The following is a 16,605-nucleotide window of genomic DNA, read 5'->3' as shown; positions in this document are numbered from 1 at the left end:
TCTCCTGGAAGACAGGTCACTTTCCAGGGGCTGTCCTCGTGGGCACATGTGGAAACTGGACTGGTGATAAGAACTTTCCTACTGAGTGCCTACTGTATACCCAGGAGTGTGCAAAATATTATTTCATTTTCACAGCAGCTCGGTGAGGGAGAGAATGTGATTATCCACGTTTTACAGCTGGGGTAACTGTTGCTTATAGAGTTTGAGGAATTTGCTCGGGTCACACAAGTGATTAAGTGGTGAAGGCAAGTTTTGAACCCAGTGCTAGAGGCTGACCAACTCTTCACCGCTCCCCTGGTTTACTCTTGGACGTGGACAGCCCTGGGTTTCTTGGGGGCTTTCCTACTGCCGTCTGAGTGGAGCAGCAGCTCCATGTTGCAAAAAGAGCCCTGTGTTTAGAGTCGCGTGATCTAGGATTAAGCCCCTTCTTCACAACGTACCAACCTAGCGATCGTTAACAATCACAATACTACTACATTACCTAGTGAACAAGGGCCTGTTTCTCAGGTCAGGAGACTAACACCAGCCTTTTCTAACTTCATAGGGCTATGGAGATATTCAGCTGTCACAAGAGTGCTTTATAAACTTACAGCAGTCTATAAATATAAGACAACGGCAAATTGCTCTTTGCTCTCAACTGTCCAAAAATATAGGGTCTGGCTTCAATATGGGCTCTGCTCTCACTGAACAATCACACGACAAACTTTAATTTGGGGGCTCAAACAGCTTGCTTTTGGTACGATGGGTGAGGACTCTTCCGAGCTGAGAAGATGCTGCGGCCTCACTGGACCCAGCAGAGAAGGGTAGTGACTGATAAATGCAACAGTTGGGAGAGAGGAGGAAGGTTATACTCATGCCTGATTGTTCCATGCTGGTCTTGGGCTGAAACAGAGATAAATGAAGACACAATGAGTATTCCGTGACAGCCCTCAACAGTTCTGGAGGAGCCCCGGGTAGGGGCATCTGCTACGGTTGTGGTGCTTCCCTCGGTATCGGAGGACTTCTTAAGTGACTTGAGGTGCCCACACTGGGAGAATTAGTCCTCCCACTGTACAAGCAGCTTGGATAATTTTTCACCCTGGAGGCACGCCTGGGCCCGACTCCTGGGATGGGGAACATTATGGCTCGCAGCCGTAATGAGAAGCAAATCTCCCAGGATCGGGGCCCATGATGTGATGGAAAGCTCTGACAGTGGGTGAGATAAGAAGTGCTGAGTGGAAGCATGCCTGGCTGATCCCACAACTTCTATTAAAAACAGGCCTCCCGCCCCATCATTCACACAAGTTTTTCTTACTCTCTGCCCATCAGTTAAGATAACTGTTAGGAAAGTAACATTGACCAAAGCCCAGGGCTGTGACTCTGCGGAAGTGATCCTTGGTGTGCCGGGATATGGGGCAGTGACATCTGGAAAGTTCCTTGGGGAAGAAACTGGGGGCTCCAATTAAACATGATTCAGTCTGGGTGGTCAGGCAAACGCATCCGGGACCCACATAAGAGGCCCAGAGTTTTCACCACTCTCTGCATAGAAAAGTGTTTTCAAACCAGTTCATGGCACTTTGTACTCCCATTTGGGAAATAACTCTCCTTGCCCACATATTAAAACAAATTTAAACATATTTAAACAAATAAAACACCCAGAGTGCCAGCCTTCAGGGATAACCATTGTTTACAGTTTGGTGTACATCTTTCCTATATTATGTAGGTAAAAATATCTATATAATATATATTATGCACATATATATGTATATGTGCATAATATATATGCACATATATATGTAGATAAAAATACGATCAATCTATAGATCTGACCATCAATTATGGCAGCCAATAGCCACATGTGGACACTCAAATTAGAATTAATTGAAACAAATATTTAAAAAATTCAGTTTCTCAGTTACACTAGCCGCATTTCCAGTACTCAAAAGCTGCATGGGGCCATTGGGCAGTGCAGATAAAACACATTTCCATCCACACAGAAAGCTCTGCTGGACAAGTGCCTCTCATACGTACAGTCCTGTGAGCTTTTCTCACTGACTGTGAACATCTTTCATGAAATAAAATATGACTGTAAGAGTAGCCTTTTTAATGACTGCATAGTATTCCTCTTTGTCCATGTTCAATCACTTTTTTAAACCATTTCTCTAAAGTTGAAATTCAAATCATTTCTGGTTTGTCACCATGATTCAGTTAACTTTCTAAGAGTTAACTGTTGATTATCATGTGTAGTTACTTTTTTACTATTACTCCCAAAGCAGACTGCACAGTTTTTAGGTCATTTTCATACCTATGACAAAATTAACTTCCAGACAGGTTGCATAAATTTATACTCCTCCCGAGCAGGGTACACAAGTTCCTCTTACTCTAATCTAACAAACAATTTTAAAAATTATTGCAAATTTGGGCTTCCCTGGTGGCGCAGTGGTTGAGAGTCCGCCTGCCGATGCAGGGGACACGGGTTCGTGCCCCGGTCCGGGAAGATCCCACGTGCCGCGGAGCGGCTGGGCCCGTGAGCCATGGCCGCTGAGCCTGCGCGTCCGGAGCCTGCGCTCCGCAACGGGAGAGGCCACAACACTGAGAGGCCCGCATACCGCAAAAAAAAAAAAAAAAAAAGTTTTGGTTTGCAGTTATTGGATTTCCAGGGTTTATTTGGGTTTATAACCACTTGTATTTCTTTTTTTTTTTTTTTTTTTTTCCTGGCTCACGGGCCCAGCCGCTCCGCGGCACATGGGATCCTCCCGGACCGGGGCACGAACCCGCGTCCCCTGCATCGGCAGGCGGACTCTCAACCACTGCGCCACCAGGGAAGCCCCACTTGTATTTCTTTTGCCACCTGCTTTTGCTGAGCTTTTAATTGAATCATTTATCCCTTTCTAATTGATTCATACGAAATCTTTATATGTCGAGGAATGAGGAATTAAGCCCCTCCATAGAACTTACAAAACTTGTTTTGGTTTGTCGTTTGCTTGTCAATTCTTTTTGTTTCACTTACAAACATTATAAATTTGAATTTAGTCAAGTCTCTCGGTTTTTTTCTTAGATTTCTATTTTTGATAAGACACTTAGATTTACCCTGCTAAAAATTATATATAAATATTTACTGTGTTTTATAGTTTACTTTTTTTAAGTGCCTAAAACTTTAGTACATCTGGAATTTATTTAGGGTGTAGTGTGAGTTTGGTATTTACATTTACTTTCTAAATGGTTAGCCAGCTTTCCTCAAACCGTTTGTTGAATTATTATTCTTTATTTTTTAACTGATTTTAAATTTCACCTTTATCAAATATTACATTTATATACATACTTGGGTCTGCTGTTATGTTTCCTATTCTATTTTATTACTCTGTCTTTCTAATTTGGTACAAATAACATATTGATTTAATTATTATACTATATATTACATGTTAATATTTGTGTGGTAAGTCCTTCTTGTAACTTTTCTCTTCCAAAATATTTTTGGCTTTTCTAATTTGCTTGCTCTCCAATACAAATGTTAAAACCATTTTGTGAAATTTCAGACAATAGTCCTGTCAAGAGTTTTGGGGCTTTTTTTTGTTTTTGTTTTTGTTTTGCGGTACGCGGGCCTCTCACTGTTGTGGCCTCTCCCGTTGCAGAGCACAGGCTCCGGACGCACAGGCTCAGCGGCCATGGCTCACGGGCCCAGCCGCTCCACGGCATGTGGGATCTTCCCGGACCAGGGCACGAACCCGTGTCCCCTGCATCGGCAGGCGGACTCTCAACCACTGCGCCACCAGGGAAGCCCGTTGTCAGCGTTTTTATTGGCATTGTTAAATGAAACTAAATTTGGGAAAATTTGATATTTTATCAATATTAAATCTTCTCATCAAGGAATATGGTATATCTTTTCATTTATTCTCATTCTTGTGTATGTCTTGTTAAAGTTGATCAGTTGTTTTCTTTCTATAGGCCTTGAACATTACTTACGAATTTCACTCCCACTTTGCCAAAAACTTGGCCCTGGCTGCTGGGGTGGGGAGCAGGGGTGAACTGGCCTGGGAGCCACACTAGAAAGCAAATTCCCTGGACTGGGACACATGATGTAATATTTTAATTTTTTAAAAAATGGTTGTTGTGGACTTCCCTGGTGGTCCAGTGGCTAAGAATCCGCCTTCCAGTGCAGGGGACATGGGTTCGATCCCTGGTCGGGGAACTGGGATCCCGCATGCCGGGGTCGGGGGGGAAACTAAGCCCATGCGCCACAACCAGAGAGCCCGTGTGCCGCAACTAAGACCTAATGCAGCCAAAAATAAATAAATATTTTTTTAAAAAAGTTGTTGTGAATGAGATCTTTTTTTTTCAAATCTCATATGATATCACTTATATGTGGAATCTAAAAGAATGATACAAATGAACTTATTTACAAAATAGAAATAGACTCACAGACATAGAAAATAAACTTATGGCTACCAAAGGGCAAAGGGGGGAGGTCTTTAAATACCATTATATTTTGAGATACTGCAATAGTTTCTAGGTTGGATACCCTGGGCTTTGCAAGGAGATGATCATTTTATTTGCAAGAAATATTTGTCAATATTTAGAATTCTGACTTCTTTTTCTTATTATAGATCAATATAGTGCAGTGCTTAAAAAGCATCAGTGTTTCAGACAGACAGACCTGGGTAAATTCATACTGTACCGCCTACTAATTCAAACCTTCTGCATTTTACCCAATTTCTAAGGCTGTTTCCTCAGTTGTAAGAAGGGATAATGATACCTACTTTATCGGGATCTTCTGAGGATTAAATGAAATATTGTCCATAAGGCACAAAGCCCAGTACCTGGCACATACAGAGTCTATTATTGTTTGCCTGATTGCAGTTGGCTGGAACTCCCAGAACCTTGAATATTAACCATAATGGTGGACATCAGGCTTTAATGGCATGAGAGTCATTGCTAAATAGAAATACCAGGCACTGTGGATGACAAGGTTGATGATGATGATGGTATGATGGTGATGACTAACATTTATTCAGCATTTGTGCCCCATCCGGCACATGCACTCTAAAGACGATTGCAGGAAATTACTCCAACATCTTGCGAACTTGCTCCTAATCATATTGCTTTTATTCATTCATTCCGTCATTCAATTAATTCATTCAACAATCACTTGTTGAGCATGCACCAAAGCTCTCACCTAATATGCCTCAATTCTTACTATAGTCATTTTGGACAGGGTGTTACTCATTGGATGAAGAGGGAAGAAACAAAGAAATCAACAGACAATGGAAGGTAAGTGCACCTATGCTCTGTGTATGAACCACCTATAGAACCACACGCACGCACAGGTGATGGTGCAGTTCATTACCATGATCCTTCCTGTCCACTATGGATGGACACTGAAAAGCAAAGGATGAGGGGCAGGGTTTGTAATGGGGTAAAGAATGGGGCTGGCCTTCCTCTGATGAAAGATCATCCATTCAACCATCATTTACTGGTGCTAATAATAAAAAGATGAAGAAGATGAGGATCTTGCCATTGAGTCGCTCGGAGTTGAGAAATCCAGACGGGTAAGGAGCACCACAGCAGAAGAACGTACGAACGTAAATGAGGACCTAGAGAAGTGCTTGTGCAGGGAGGTGAGGGTTGCTGGCTCGTCATGGGTGGGAAGGAGACAGGGCTGGGTGAGTGACGAGACTAGGCAGTCAGGGAGAAGAGGCAGGCTAACGCTGGGCATGGCTCCTGCAGAGGCACAGAGGCACACTGGAGCCGACTGCTCCACTTGACAAATAGCCTGTTTTGCAGTGAACTGGAACTGAAAGGAGGTGGGCTTTGTGATTAAATTCAATTTGAAGCCTGGCTACAAATTAGAGCTTATCTTATATGGTTTAATGAGGTCAGCAGAAGGGAAACAAATTGTGCCTGGTTAGTATTCCTAGTCAAGATATGTACTGAGGCAAAGCAAAATGAAGAACGAACGTAAATACAACTTTCCCTGGGAGGAGACTGTGGACAAAATGAGGAACAGAAGGAATCTGCTGCTTTCAGGAGGTGTTAGTTTTCTTTGGATTAGCTCAGTTGCTCCATGTTTCTCTTTCCGTCCTTATCTTTTCCTTCTCCTAGACCCTTAGTCAGCCGCAGGTTTCTAGGCTGGGTGGATTTCTTACAACACCGAGGAAGAGTATTAGCTAGGGGTAGAAGAAGACGATTTAAATTTCTCCCTAAAATCAGACACAGGCAGGATGTAGCCCCTCGGCCTCTATTATATGCTAATGAACCCAGAATTTGGGGGATTGATTCATTTGCCCTCCAGAGTCAGCTTCTCCTTTTTCCTCTCTCTCTACCCGGCTTCCTTCTCAGGTATTTGGGTTTGGCAGGCTGTTTAATGGGTGGAACCCACAGACACAAGGAAGTGATTTTATGGACTTTCTTCTGGGCTCATGCACAATTTTTTGAAATTCCTTTTGCTCCTCTAAGATCCCAGCAGCCTACTCTGGTTAACATCATTGAGAAGCTAGCTACACCCAGGGCTGCCCTAGGAGCCACGCTTCTCATGTGCTAAGCTGCAGGCAGTTCTGCCTCCCTGCCCGGAACTGAAGGCGTCTTGAGAAGATGCAAGCCAACAGAGGTGGAGAGTCAGATCGTTAACATGTGAATTTTATCAGTGTTTACATCTGCGCAGAGCATTTCATACCAAATAAATCTCTGAGAAATTCCACAGCCATCTTCCCCACCTTTAGGTTGAAGAGCTTAACCCTCAGTTCTTTTATACAAATTTCCTGATGCCGTGCCTAGTAAGGTTTTAAGGTTGATCCTGTTCTGAAACTTTAGCTTATTCTCGTGAAATTCCTAGGGGTCTCTGGATCGGAACGACTACCTGGACACACTGGGGGACTGCAGGAAATGGGTTATCAAAAGAGACTTCAGACTCTAACCAGACCTAGGAGCCAGATCGCCATCACTGCCTAAAAATGCCTGAGGCCAGGCTGTTACCCCAGCCCTGTGTCTGGCTTTTGATCAGAACTTCCTGCCTGACTTTTGATGGTCTTGGGAGTACATACAGATAAAATACAATAAAATACAGATAAAGTTGTTTGTTATGAGTGTGATGCCAGATTAGACCCATTCATTTTTGATGGGATTACTAGACTAGTTCTGTCGAGAAAGTACAGCAATCCTAGTGCTTTTTTTTTTTTTTACCTTTGCATTTTGTTGGTTCTGGCTTCCCTCCCCCACCACCCCCAGTTTTATTTTATTTTTTTATTGTTAAACATCTTTATTGGAGTATAATTGCTTTGCAATGGTGTGTTAGTTTCTGCTGTATAACAAAGTGAGTCAGCTATACATGTACACTGTATCCCCATATCTCCTCCCTCTTGCGTCTCCCTCCCACCCCTACCCCCGGTTTTATTCAGATATAATTGACCTATAACATTGTATAAGTGTAAGGTGTGTAACATAATGATTAGGTACATGTATATATCGCAAAGTGATTTCCACAGTAAGTTTAGTTAACGTTCATCACCTAACATACTTATCAGTTTTCTTCCTTGGGATGAGAAATTTTAAGATCGACTCTCTTAGCGAAAACAACCGAACAGACAAACAAACAAAACGCCTGAAACTAACACAACACTGTAAATCAACTATACTCCAATAAAATTAAAAACAAAAAATCTCCTCTCTTAACAATTTTCAAGTATACAATATATATTATTAACTAGTCATTACGTTGTACGTTACATCCCCAGAACTTAATAAGTGAATATTTGTACCTCTTAATTACCTTCGCCCAACTCCCTCTACGCCCCCAATCCCCGCTTAACTAATTCACTGAATTTGAGTTAAGGTATTTGAGCTGCGTATTCACAGTGTCTCCATGTACATAAAAAAACTGTAGATTGAATGACAATACAATTAGGAAGAATTGTACCTTACTGAGTACCTGAGTCTGAAAGATGAAGAACAAAGATCAGCATCAATCTGGAAGATTGTCTCTAAAGATGACACACAGGGCTCTACCCTATGGGGCATTTTTACTTATGCCAAGTTTGAAGGTGGATTTTAGGCTCATTAAATTTGTGGATAGCACAGCAGAAACACTAAATAATGGAGCTGAGTTCACCCAGTGGACCCAGACAATGGGTCAGGTGGTGGTGGGCAGGGAACAGTGGAAGCTGGCCATGTGTGTTCTTCTTCCTCCCCTCCCATATCACACCCTTCTCTCATTCACCTTTGTGGCATGTACAAGTTTATACACCCCACGCAGGGCCATTGAGGGATTAAACCGGATGAAGGGAAGTGGGTGAGGTAGCATCATTCCCTACATTCTACAGGCCTAATGGCAGTCCGGTGGTTAAGACTGTGCGCTTCCAACGCAGGGGCCACGGGTTCGATCCCTGGTCGGGGAACTAAGATCCCACATGCCTCACGGCCAAACAAAACAAAACAAAAACACACATGCTTCAGTCTTGGCCCAGGATTTCAGGGTGGGCCAAGATGACAATCTTCTAAGCAGTACTAGCAGGGGCAGAACTCAAACTCTAGGTCCCCTTCTTTGCAAATTATTCTGACGTCTCTAGAAATATTTTTCGGGAGTGACCACATCTGCCTTTGTGAACGCAAGCCGTCGGTGCAATAAAATGGTGGTTACGGAGATCTGCACGTGCTTGATGTGTTCTTTTCATCAGGCAACCAGGCCCAGGATAGAGCAACTGCCGCTAACATGTGCTTCTGCTGAGGCAAACACATCAAAAAGACCACCAGAGCTAAAAATAGACAGGACATCAGATGCGTTCAGGCCACAAGCTCGAGAAGCAGCCTTTTAGATGGGCTACCACATATGCAGAAAATAATGATTCGGCCATGAAGACGAACATTTTGGAGCTAAAGGAACTGTAAGAAATCACGTGGCCTAACTCCTCACTTGAATGTGGAGAACACTGGGCAGAGAGAGGTCTGATGTGCCCAAGATCACCCAATTAATTATTGGTGTGGTTGGTTTCTTGGCCTGGTCCAAATTTCCTTCTACTCTGTTATGTTGTTCTGGTTCTAATAATGATAATAACAGTAATAATTGTGATGACTTAATGTTTTTATCACTTTTTATACTTTAAATATCTTGGATGGTCTAATGGGGCCAGCAGAGTAGAGAAGATGAACTGTTGTGCCCTGTCAAAGATTCATAGTCACGCTATTTACTGGGGAAAAACAAAGATAAAGTAAATATAGCTTTCACTGGCAAAAGACGGGACAAAATGAGGAACTGAAAGGCTCTATGGCCTTTATGTAAAAACAACGAGATATTAACTTTCTTTGAATTTGCTCAGTTTTCCCATTTCTCTACCCATCCTGTCCTTCTCCCCTCCCAGAATCTCATTCAGCAGCAGGTCTCTATAACAGAGCAGAGCCCTATGGGGCCTTCCCCAGACAGACCCCACCTCCACCCCCCACCACGTCCTCCGCCTGCCTTTTCTCTGTAGAAAAACTTTAGCCAAAGAATAAATTTCATCAGAGAAATGGAAAAAAAAAATGCAAAAGCAAAGGAAAGCAGTCAAACAGGACAAAATAATACTAGTTCAGTCATTAAAGAAAGTCAAGGACCTTTAGTTCCCCCTCCGGGGCTATAGATAATATCCTGAGCTGTGTCACTAAGTTTGCGATCGATAGTTTATTGCGGCATGCTATAGCCACCCTTCAGAGACAGGGTGGACCCCTACCCCAAATTTGGTTCAGATGTTGAGATTGATGATGCCACACAAACACCAAAAGGATCTGAAAAAAAAACTGTTACTCACATAAAGGAGGCTTTCAGGGTGCCTCCCAATCAGGTCCAAAAATAGCTTGAGAAAGTGGGAAAAGGAGACTGGCTTGGAGGTTTTGTGGTAGTTCTAAAGCGGGGACAGGGTGAAGGTTCCTGTGCACGGTCTTATCGTCGTCCCATTGATAACAATTCTTATCGGCTTTCCCATGTGTGGGGCAGAAAGAGAATAGTCTGGGGTGAAGCTTAAATACTGTCAGCAAACATCAAAAAATGGGATCAGACTTTATTACCCCAAAACAATAGGAGATCAATACACCAATCTTCCTCTAGCTCCATCTAAGCAACAATCCATCCATCCATCCACCCACCCATCTATTCGTGCAATATTTTATTGCATATCCATCACGTACCGTACCGGCCACAGCTCGAGTTTATGGATACCGTAATGTCACTGAAATAGTTTCTCCTCCTATTGTGCTCACTATCCGGTAGGAGTGATCACTGAATTTGAAACAGCAGGGAAGGGGGCAGGGCACAAACTTTAAAAGAATGACATAGCCCGAGGACTTGACATAAAATGATTAGAACCAAATAGGTCCAAGTCGACAAGTCCACTTCCACTAGACCTTAAGCCTCAGTATGCTCATTGTAACACATCAGCAAGCTATGTGACACACCCACCAGCGCCATGACAGTTCCAGGCCAACCATCAAAGATCAAAAACTGGGCAGTGGCCCAATTCCTGGAAATCCCTGCCCCTTCCCAAAATAGTTGGAATAATCCTCCCACAGCCCAGGATTTCCCTGGTGGCGCAGTGGTTAAGAGTCCGCCTGCCAACGTAGGGGACACGGGTTCAATCCCCGGTCCGTGAAGATCCCACATGCTGAGGAGCAACTAAGCCCGTGCGCCACAACTACTGGGCATGCGTCCTGCACCTACTGAAGCCCACGTGCCTAGAAACTGTGCTCCACAGCAAGAGAAGCCACCACAGTGAGAAGCCCACACACCACAACAAAGAGTAGCTCCCACTCACCACAACCAGAGAAATCCCGTGTGCAGCAACGAAGACCCAACGCAGCCAAAAAAAAAAAAAAAAAAATTACCCAGCCCATAATAACTAACCATATTTTGAGGCCTCTCTCGCCTTTTGAGATGGCCCACACTCTGTCTGCGGAGTGTGTTTCCCTCTAAATAAATCCACTTCTTACCCATTGCTTTGTCTCTCGCTGAATTCTTTCTGCGATGAGACATCAAGAACCTGAGCTTCATTAAGTCCTGAAACCAGGTGTGTGATCTCAGTCAAAAGACTGGGTTTGGGCCGGGTTTGAGTCCCAATCTGAGATACATGGTTTCAAATTGTTTTATAAATATTTGATTTTTTGTCAAGTATCACAATTGCGGTATATGAAGAAGGCTAAGAAAGCACAGTGGAGAAAGATTTTTCTTCCTAGGAATTTTAGGGGAATTTTCTGAGAAGGCAACAGTTTGCACTGCTCTTGAATAACAAACCAGGAGTTCAACAAGCAGAGACACAAGTTAAAGTACTTTAGATCTCTAAAGGGAACACTATAGGCAACAGTATAGATGCATGATGTTTTATCTGTGAGACAGAGAATGGGATTAGCAGATGAGGGCTTTTCCATCCTCTGATCCCATGTGAATTTGGGATTGCGGAATGATGGGATTTCATGAGATAATTTGAAAGAAAAAGTACTGGAATAGTGGGACAGAACGGCTTTAAAGATGACCAATAGCTGGTTATCTGCAGGTTAACCTAGTTTAATGATGCCTGTTTGTTTTTAACCTGAAGCCATTGACTCATACCTGGTTCAATATACATGAGGGAAAATATATGAGACCTACAGCATGAACAAGACCAGGAAGAAATGGTTTCAAGAAAAGGGAGTTAATCTATAATCAGTAATGAGCCTTTCTGGCATAGACTACAGTTTTTTTATTTGTTTGTTTGTTTTCCAATCATGCTCCAAGCAAATGAAGCATAGATTATGTAGAATTACAGGATGGCCTACTGTGAGGAGCCTGGATCTGCAGCGCTGGCAGAGAAATAAAGCTGCTCATCATGATTCAGAATGGGTCTCCTCCCCCTTCGGTCCTCCTCTTTGTGACATCCTAGAACATCCTAGGATGCTGCTGGTCTTTGAACTCCACTCCCTCACCCCAGAGGTCTGACAGCCTGGGTAGCAGCCTCCGCCCTCATGGGGGTATCAGCTGGGGCACCCTGGAATTTTATAAGAATGCCAATGTTAATGAGTAGCGTTCTGTTGGAGACACAAGTCTTTTCTCTAACTCCTATCCCCCACCTCATGCTGCATACCCACTTCTCTCTCCCTCTGTTTTGTGTTTTAGACGCGAGAGGATCTTTCATATATACAGGTCCTTGAATTGAACTTAAAAATAAATAGTATGAAAGAAAAAAAAAAAGACTGTCCAATCTTACTTGAAGTGTTCAAATATGATTAGTATTAGACTGTGAAATACCTCTGCCTTATCTCTAGTTGCCAGCTGCTGGGAACATTTTGAGGGCTCGGGCTGGTGGTTGTGATGTGATTTTTTTTTTAAACAAAACATAAGCCCCAAATGATCTGTGTATAGACACTCCACAAAATCCTCTTTGTCTAAAGCTCAATCTTTCTCATTTTTATTCCCTCATCATTTGGCCTGATCCCAATTCATGGAAGTCAGCGTAGAAGTAAAATAGAATCCAGTCTCAATCTAGCCATTTCTCTCTTACTTCTCTCTGTATTTCTGCCCTTCTCTTTTCTAAACTTGCCTGGCTACATCTAAGGATTTCCCAATTGAAGAAACAAATTATTTGGGTCATACAGGGCACTGTCGCTGTTTATGAGCCAAAAAATGCTGCCTGGCATTTTGAAAAAATGATTTCTGAATCCACACAGGGGGGTCTTACATGTCAACTACTTCAAATTATGTATAACAGATTTGCATCTTCTATAATTTCATGGTCTCATTCAATGGGACTTTTTAAAAAGGCTAAAAGGATAAAGTGGTTTTTTCCCTCAAATCTCTTTTTGAACCAGCTGCCTACCTCTTTCATCAAAAAGAAAGAAGAGAAAACAAAAAATATGTTTCTCTTAATTCACTGAAAAGTTTAGCTTTAAAGCATACAGACAAGTTTAAATCCACGAATTACTATGTGCATAAGGTATGAGCCAATTATAGAAAGAATAGGAAATAGCTAACCATTTCACATCAATCTTCAGCTAAACTATGTTTGGGAAAATAAATTTATGATTCAATCATACAGGGAGCTAACTTTAAGTTCCTTCTGAACACACTACTCTGGAAAAATATTTAGGGGATACTAAAAGTAAAAGATAATGTGTATTTATCTTCATTGAATGTGTACTTTTGGGGGGAGACAAGACTTCAAAAGTTGTGTGTTGATATTGAAAAGTTTTCTAGCAATTTACTCCCAAGAAAAGCCCAGGTAGCACAGGATCATTAATTAGTAAATAAGCAATAAGATAATAGGAGCCACTAACTGATGGCAATGCAGCATTACTGCAGGATTGGAGAGGTCTGAGAGGATTTCAAGCAAAAGATGAATTTTTTTTTCTGGATTTCAAATATAAGTGAAATCCTAGTAGGTAGGAAAAGCAAAGAGGACATCTCAGAAGAGCGGGGCTGGACTTGGAAAGGAGGTTTCAGAGATTCTCAGAGGCCAGTGATTAGAGCTGCTTCATTGGTTTGGAGGATTTGTGGGGAGTTGCAGTTCAAAAGAATATGAAAAAAAACCAAATACCTAGGAAATGCCCAAAGAAAGATATTCAAGACTACACAGAAAAACTACTCACAATTACTGGCCATAAATGGAAGGAAATGCCACGTTCATAGATTGGAAGATTCAATCTTGTTACGTTATTTTTTCTTGAAATCAATCTATATGTTTAAGGCCATCCCTATCGAAATCCCAGCACACTTTATTTCTGTGGAAGTTGATAAGCTGTTTCTAAAATTTATATGGAAATAGAAAGGGCTAAGAATAGCCAAGGTAGAAGAAGAATGAAGATGATTATACTTCATGATTTACGAAAAAAACTGTAGGAAGTGGAATAGAGTCCAGAAACAGAATCATTCATATTCAATCACTTGATTTATAACAAATTTACCATTTATATTGCTGGTGACAGTGTAAACTGGAGCACCAGCTTTAGAACACTGTTTGGAGAGACCTTCAGGATGGCGGAGGAGTAAGATGTGGAGATCACCTTCCTCCCAACAAATACATCAGAAATACAGCTACATGTGGAACAACTCCTAACAGAACATCCACCAAACGCTGGCAGAGACCTCAGACCTCCCAAAAGGCAAGAAACTCCCCACGTACCTGGGTAGGGCAAAAGAAAAACGGAAAAAACAGAGACAAAAGAATAGGGATGGGACCCGCACCAGTGGGAGGGAGCCGTGAAGGAGGAAAGGTTTCCACACGCTAGGAAGCCCCTTCGCGGGCGGAGACTGCGGATGGCGGAAGGGGGAGCTTTGGAGCCGCGGAGGAGAGAGCAGCAACAGGGGTGCAGAAGGAAAAGCGGAGAGATTCCTGCACAGAGAATCGGTGCTGACCAGCACTCACCAGCCTGAGAGGCTTGTCTGCTCACCCGCTGGGGTGGGCGAGGGCTGGGAGCTGAGGCTCCGGCTTTGGAGGTCGTATCCCAGGGAGAGGACAGGGAGAGGACTGGGGTTGGTTGTGTGAACACAGCCTGAAGGGGGCTAGAGCACCACAGCTAGCTGGGAGGGAGTCCGGGGAAAAGTCTGGAGCTGCCAAAGAGGCAAGAGACTTTTTCTTGCCTCTTTGTTTCCTGGTGTGCGAGGAGAGGGGATTAAGAGCGCCGCTTAAAGGAGCTCCAGAGATGGGCGCGAGCCGCGGCTATCAGCGCGGACCCCAGAGACGGGCATGAGACGCTAAGGATGCTGCTGTAGCCACCAAGAGGCCTGTGTGCAAGCACAGGTCACTGTCCACACCTCCCCTCCCAGGAGCCTGTGCAGCCTGCCACAGCCAGGGTCCCGTGATCCAGAGACAACTTCCCCGAGAGAGTGCACGGTGTGCCTCAGGCTGGTGCAATGTCACGCCGGCCTCTGCCGCCGCAGGCTCGCCCCGCACTCCGTGCCCCTCCCTCCTCCCGGCCTGAGGGAGCCAGAGCCCCGGAATCAGCGGCTCCTTTAACCCCGTCCTGTCTGAGCCAAGAACAGACGGCCTCAGGCGACCTATACTTAGAGGCGGGGCCAAATCCAAAGCTGAACCCCTGGAGCTGTGCGAGCAAAGAAGAGAAAGGGAAATCTCTCCCAGCAGCCTCAGGAGCAGCGGATTAAATCTCCACAATCAACTTGATGCACCCTGCATCTGTGGAATACCTGAATAGACAACGAATCATCCCAGAATTGAAGCGGTGGACTTTGGGAGCAACTGTAGACTTAGGGTTTGCTTTCTGCATCTAAATTGTTTCTGGTTTTATGTTTATCTTAGTTTGGTACTTAGAGCTTATTATCACTGGTAGATTTGTTTATTGATTTGGTTGCTCTCTTCCTTTTTTTATATATATACAGATATATATATTTTTCCTTTTTCTCTTTTTGTGAGTATGTATGTGTTATGCTTCTTTTTTTGTCTGTATAGCTTTGCTTTTACCATTTGTCCTAGGGTTCTGTTTGTTTTTTTTTCTTTGTATAGTTTTTAGCGCTTGTTATCATTGTCCTTCCTTCCTTCCTTCCTCCTTCCTTCCTTCCTTCCTTCCTTCCTTCCGCTGACAGGGTCTTCATGCTCCGGCCGGGTGTCAGGCCTGTGCCTCTAAGGTGGGAGAGCCGAGTTCAGGACATTGGTCCACCAGAGACCTCCAGGCTCCACGTAATATCAAAAGGCAAAAGCTCTCCCAGAGATCTCCATCTCCATGCTAAGACCCAGCTCCACTCAACGACCAGCAAGCTACAGTGCAGGACACCCTATGTCAAACAACTAGCAAGACAGGAACACAACCCCACCCATTAGCAGAGAGGCTGCCTAAAATCATAATAAGGTCACAGACACCCCAAAACACACCACCGGACACGGTCCTGCCCATCAGAAAAACAAGATCCAGCCTCACCCAACAGAACACAGGCACCAGTCCCCTCCACCAGGAAGCCTACACAACCCACTAAACCAACCTTACCAACTGGGGGCAGACATCAAAAACAACGGGAACTACGAACCTGCAGCCTGCGAAAAGGAGACCCCAAACACAGAAAGTTAAGCAAAATGAGAAGAGAGAAAAACACACAGCAGATGAAGGAACAAGGTAAAAACCCACCAGACGTTAACATATAAAGAGGAAATAGGCAGTCTACCTGAAAAAGAATTCAGAGTACTGATAGTAAAGATGATCCAAAATCTTGGAAATAGAATGGAGAAAATACAAGAAACATTTAACAAGGACCTAGAAGAACTAAAGAGCAAACAAACAGTGATGAACAACACAATAAATGAAATTAAAAATTCTCTAGAAGGGATCAATAGCAGAATAACTGAGGCAGAAGAACAGATAAGTGACCTGGAGGATAAAATAGTGGAAATAACTACTGCAGAGCAGAATAAAGAAAAATAAATGAAAAGAATCGAGGACAGTCTCAGAGACGTCTGGGACAACATTAAACACACCGACATTTGAATTATAGGGGTCCCAGAAGAAGAAGAGAAAAAGAAAGGGACTGAGAAAATATTTGAAGGGATTATACTTGAAAACTTCCCTAATATGGGAAAGGAAATAGTCAATCAAGTCCAGGAAGCGCAGAGAGTCCCATACAGGATAAACCCAAGGAGAAACACACCAAGACACACATTAATCAAACTATCAAAAATTAAATACAAAGAAAAA

The sequence above is a fragment of the Physeter macrocephalus genome, chromosome 14 (genome assembly GCF_002837175.3).
Source record: "Physeter macrocephalus isolate SW-GA chromosome 14, ASM283717v5, whole genome shotgun sequence".
NCBI classification, from domain to species: Eukaryota; Metazoa; Chordata; class Mammalia; order Artiodactyla; family Physeteridae; genus Physeter; species Physeter macrocephalus.
This window is presented reverse-complemented; position numbering follows the sequence as displayed.